This window comes from Phacochoerus africanus, chromosome 10 (assembly GCF_016906955.1).
Source record: "Phacochoerus africanus isolate WHEZ1 chromosome 10, ROS_Pafr_v1, whole genome shotgun sequence".
In the NCBI taxonomy this organism is placed as follows: Eukaryota; Metazoa; Chordata; class Mammalia; order Artiodactyla; family Suidae; genus Phacochoerus; species Phacochoerus africanus.
The window spans coordinates 32250151-32256150 of record NC_062553.1 but is presented as its reverse complement, the minus strand read 5'-3'; positions in this window follow the sequence as shown (position 1 = coordinate 32256150).

The window sequence follows — 6000 nt, the reverse complement described above, 5'->3', positions numbered from 1 at the left end:
CAACCCCTGGCCCCGGGAACTTCCATGTACTGCAGGTGTGGCAAAACAAAACAAAACAAAGCAAAACACCCTGGTAGCATATTTGCCTGCTCCACCTTTCTTGTTTTTGGACTTTATCCTAGGCCTTCAGTTCTTGAGAATTTTCAAAAATTGAAGTATTCTTGATTTGTAATGTTTCAGGTGTATAGCAAAGTGATGAATATTCTTTTTAAGATTCTTTTCCATTAGAGGTTATTGCAAGATATTGAATGTAGTTCCCTGTGCTGTACAATAAATACATCCTGTTGTTTATTTTATATATAGTAGAATGTATTTGTTAATCTCAAATTCCTAATTTATCCCTCCCCCTACTTCTTGGACATTTTATTCCAAGACTGTTGCTAGTGCACAACAGAAGAAAATAATATTGCAATGCATCATGTTTACTAACACGGTGACTTTGGCTTTTTTTTCCTTTTTTGTTTATGTATAGCTGACATACAATGTTATGCTTTAGGTATCTGTAACTTTGCTTTTTAACTTTTAGAATCCAAATGACAATTATTCCTTGCAAAGTCATTGTCTTAGAAACTATTTTTATGGGAAATCATAACTCACTTCATTGAAATTAAGACAGAAAATTTGTCCTCAAAGAAAACTCATTTGTCTGCTAAGACCAGGATTCCAGAGATTCAAAGAAATTAGAGGTGGAAAAATCAATTAGAGGTAATCACCAGCTTGTCAGAATGGATTGCCTTCTACAAAATGTATTCTAGTTCTTTGTCCAGGTTCATTTTTAAATGAATCAAGGGATGGAGCACTGGTTATATCCTTTTGAAGTCTTTCCTTTTATATAATTGAACTTACCAAGAATCTCTTTTTTTTTTTCCTCATATCTAACCTCCATGTTAGTTATTTATTCTGTGCTGCTTCTTTTAATTACATTTCTTCTTTCTATACCAATTCCTCTTCTCCTCTTCAATTCTGTTTTTATCCTCTCAGATATTTATAAGGAGCTAGGCTTTGTTTAGCTTAATGACAAAGGTTACTTATATTAATAATCTCACGTCAAAGAGATTGTTAGGTCTTTTTCTCCGTTTTCTCTTTTTCTCGACTGTGTTTCTCTCTGACACTCTCCTCCCTCCCTCCTTTCCTTCCTTTATTTACTTTTTGTATCCCAGGCAATGGAGTGCTTAAAAGTGGAAGGTGCTTGGCAGGAATAAGTACGGAAAGATGATACGTTCCTTGCTTGATCAAGGAGATTATCAATTCCTTTGCAAATTAGCAATATAGTTCTTGTCTATCTCTGATATGAGAGAAGCATTTTTCTCTGCTAAAGATTTCTGATTCTTTTATAACCTCTTCTGTGGTCCAACATTCTTTACTTCAAATTTCCCCTTTCTATTTAATTATGTTTATATAAATTTAAAATTCAGTATTTTTCCAGATTGGATGGTATTATTTACGTTATGCCCTTTGAACACGAAGGTGATGGTTTTCTTCCAAGATTTAAATTCTTTCCCTTATCTGTGCAGATGATTAATAGTGAGACATCAGGGACACTGGTATTCTGGACTCAAATTTCTACTATCTGAAGATAAGCAAAACAAGGATTTTTGGAAGGGGAGAGGATATCACATAGCCAGGGGAGGAGATTGCCCTGAGCATAAGAACATAAATTCTTTGCAGCCAGAGCCAGTTCAATAAAATGCCAGCATCTGAGTAGCAACTCTTTGGTGACCTGGGGAACAAGCAGAGACAAAGAATGTGATGAATTTTACTATGTGCTTTTGTGCTCGTAAATTGAGTTTCTATCAATTCCTGTATAAAGCCCATCCATTATCATTGTTCAAGAACCATGGAATAAGTGTTTATAAAATTTACTGTATATATTTATGTATATTTGTTAAATATATATATATTTATATTTTCATACATAGGGTTTTTTTTTGCCTCATCCGTGACATGTGGAAATTCCTCAGCCAGGGGTCAAAGCTCAGCCACATCAGCCACCCACGCTGCTGCAGTGACAATGCCACATCCTTAACCTGCTGTCCCACAATTTAATATCATAAATTAAATATATTTTAATGTAAAAATTTATAGAAGAATTTAATTAGCTTTCTCCTTTTACTAGAAAGCTGTTAGGGCTTAACACCTCCCCCCCGCCCCCGGCAAAAAAAAACCCCAACTACTTGTGGTAGAATTCCCTAGAAAAAGGACCATGTGCTACCTTTCAGAGTCATAATATCTCATTAGTTAAGAGCATAAGCTCTGGAACAAGACTGACTAGCTCAAATTCTGCCTCTGTCTTTTAAAAGCCGTGTGATCTTGTTAAAGTAACTTAACTCCTCTCTGCCTGTTTTCTGTGTTATAAAATGGTAATAGAGCCTGAGAAAAAATTGAGTTATAAATTGAGAATAAACCAAATTAAAACTGTAAAGTGCTTTGTACTGTACCTTAACAAAAGCTACTTTCCCTTTTCTCTTTTTTTCATTCATTAAACAGATATTTATCAAGTGTCTTCTATGTGATACAGTTGCAAATAGGAATTCACAGTATAGCAACAAAAAATGGGATTCAACATTTTACTGTGTGTATGGGGTGCTACAAAAATGTGTCATGCTCTGGAATCAAGAAGTGAGCAATTCTCTGTTACGGAACCAAACTTGGGTCCCTTCACCTGGTGTCTGTCACTTGGCACAGCAAAGCCAATTTACTGACTCCAGTTGTGATGAAGGAGAGTACAGTGTTTATTTCTAGGGCGCCAAAAAGGCATATGAGTGGCTTATGCTCAGAAGATGAGAACTCCTTAATGGCTTTTAGGGAGAGGATTCTAAGGGCAGCATTGAGGATGAGGGCTGCAGAGTGTATGACTTTTTTCTAATTGGTTGGTGCGATAATAGGGCGATGTTTCAGGAATCTTAATCATCAACCTTCTGGTTCCAACCAGTCTGGGGTCTGCATACTTTTGGTCCACATGTGGGCCCCATCCTCCATCTGGGTGTGCGTGGGGGGTCTTAGTTCCTGCAGAACTTTAAGACTGTCAGATTTTTATGTGTCTGCCTTGAGGAGGAACTAGGATTTATTGCTGAATTACAGTTATTGCTTTGCTAGCTTTACTGCTTTTCCTTTGTTTCTGCATTCTCTCACTTCTCTAGTAACTAACTGCTTGTGCCTACTCTTTGGGAAGGCCTACGAGACTGAGGCTTTTTTCTACAAACAAGAAAGGGGGGGGGTTCCCATTTTGCCACAGCAGAAACAAATCCAACTAGGAACCATGAAGTTGCAGGTTCAATCCCTGGCCTTGCTCAGTGGATTAAAGATCTGGTGTTGCTGTGAGCTGTGGTGTAGGTTGCAGACGCAGCTCACATCTGGCATTGCTGTGGCTGTGGTATAGGCCGGCAGCAACAGCTACAATTAGACCCCTAGTCTGGGAACCTCCATATGCCATGGGTGTGGCCCTAAAAAGACAAAAAAAGAAAAAAGAGAAAAAGAAAGAGGGGGAGTTCGCAATATGGCTCAGCAGAAATAAATCTGACTAGTATCCATGAGGACGCAGGTTTGATCCCTGGCCTCACTCAGTGGGTTAAGGATCCAGCATTGCCATGAGCTGTGGTGTAGGTTGCAGATGTGGCTTGGATCTGACGTTGCTGCAGCTCTGATTTGACCCCTAGCCTGGGAATCTCCATATGCTGCGAATTCGGCTCTAAAAAGACAAAGAAAAAGAAAGAGGGGACACACAGAGGGGCTTTTTTTTTTTTACTGGGGAGGGCCCTGCAGAGTCCTGCTGAGTTAAATAACCTGTGAGGCAGAATCAGGGAGGAATCTTGGCCTTTGAAGCATGAGTATGATTTTGCAAAGTGGACAAGGCGAATGTGTAAAGCAGGGAGTATATTCCAGGCAAAGTGAACAGCATAAACAAAGGCACAAAAGCATGGAAGTCCATAATGTTTGCCACGAGGGATCAAGCATGGGTAAGGCATCAAGAGATGAAAGAGTGGGGGAGGGGATAACACCGTCTTTCCGTCTTTGGTGAATCCTCTGTTGTATAAGTCTGGGGTGTGTGGAAGGGCCCTACTTCCCAGTAGGGAATCTGAAGAGAGGTAAGCAATCCCTTTCTCTGCCTTCTGGTGGCTGAGGCATGGGCATGTGCCCTTGGATATTTCCACCTGTCAACTTGAACAGGGAGAATATGATGCTAATATGTTGCTGAGGTCTAGGAATAGTGGCCACAGCAAGCGGTCAGTGGTGTGGGGCCATTGGTGACATAGTGTGCCATGGTCTGGTCTGTGTTATTTGCTGCCAGTCTTCCATAGATCCTGACCCTTTTATAAATCAATTCTCCATCTATATGTTGATGCAGTGGGCTACTTGAGAACCATCCTGTAATTTTTTTTTTTTTTTTTTTGGCTTGCCTGTGGCATACAAAAGTTCCTGGGCCAGGTCAGACCTGTGCCACAGCAGTGACCTGAGCCATAGTAGTGACAACACTGGATCCTTAACCTGCTACACCACCAGGGAACTCCTGTAGATTTTTTTCTGGATAAATTAACTAGAGAGAGTTCCTTTTGCGTTTTTTTTTTCTTTTCTTTTTTTTTCCTTTTCCTAGAAGTTCCCAGGCTAGGGGTTGAATCAGAGCTGCAGCTGCAGGTATACGCCATACCCACAACAGCACCAGATCTGAGCTGCATCTATGACCTATGCCCCAGCTTGTGGCAACACCAGATCTTTAATCCACTGAACCAGGCCAGGGATTGAACACATATATTCACAGAGACAATGTTGGGTTCTTAACCCACTGAGCCACAGTGGGAACTCCCAAGAGGGTTCCTTTTGTTTGCAACCAAGAAGTGCCTCAAACAATAAAAAATTTCATCCTTTGGTTTGTTTTCTGTGATTCTTAAACTTTGTTCAGTGAGGAGTTTCCATTGTGGCTCATCGGAAACAAATCTGACTAGTGTCCATGAGGATGCAGGTTCAATATCTGGCCTTGCTCAGTGGGCTAAGGATCCAGCGTTGCCACGAGCTGTAAGTCGAAGATGAGGCATGGATCTGGCATTGCTGTGGCTGTGGTGTAGGCCAGCAGGTATAGCTCCGATTCGACCCCTAGCCTGGGAACCTCCATATGCCTCAAGTGCGGCCCTAAAAAAAAAAAAAAACGACCAAAAACTTTTTTTGTTCGATGAATATCAATTACCTCTGTAATAAAACACTTTTTATTTAATGTAAAGTCAAATTAAATGCAAAATATAAAAAATTTTGAAAGTAAAAAAATTCAGTTAAAATGTATAAAGAGCCACAGAGTGACAAAAGGATAAAATGGATAAATATTAATTATAAGTAATAATTTAAAGCAAATACATATTGAATGCTTACCTCTGAATCAGGCACATTATTATGAACTTTGTGTGCACTATCTCAGTATATACTTTCAGCAACACTAAGTGTATGTGCTATGACTATCAGTCTTCTCAGATGAAGAAACTGAGGTTAAGAAAAAGTCACTCTCCCCAAACCACCAGCAGCATTGTGGTACAACCAGAATTTAAACCTTGGTAGCCTGAGTACAGCACCTACACTCTTTAATCTAGGGCATCCTGGAGGAGCTGGTCACCACCTTTTCCTAGGAGAGTTGACTAAGCTTTTGTACTGGAAGTAATCAGGAAGACTAAGTAGGGTTTTGCCAGATAAAGAAGACATCAAAGCATCATTTCAGCCTGACAAGGGTGTGTGCAAGGGCAGAGACAAGAAAGGCCATTACCTGTTCCAAGAGTGCTTCATGGAGCGTTGGCTGTTGGTGCAGGGGGTATAGAGGTGGGGGGGTTGGGGTGGGGGAGGAGTAGCTGAGAGGGAAATTGGTGGTAGCTGAGTCCAAATGTAGGTTAGAAATGGAATGAGTGAGTTCCCACTGTGGCACAGTGAGATCAGTGCCGTCTCTGGAGTGTTGGGATGTAGGTTCAATTCCTAGCCCTGCACAGTGGGTTGAGGCATAGGTCTTGACTACGCTTTGGATCTGAT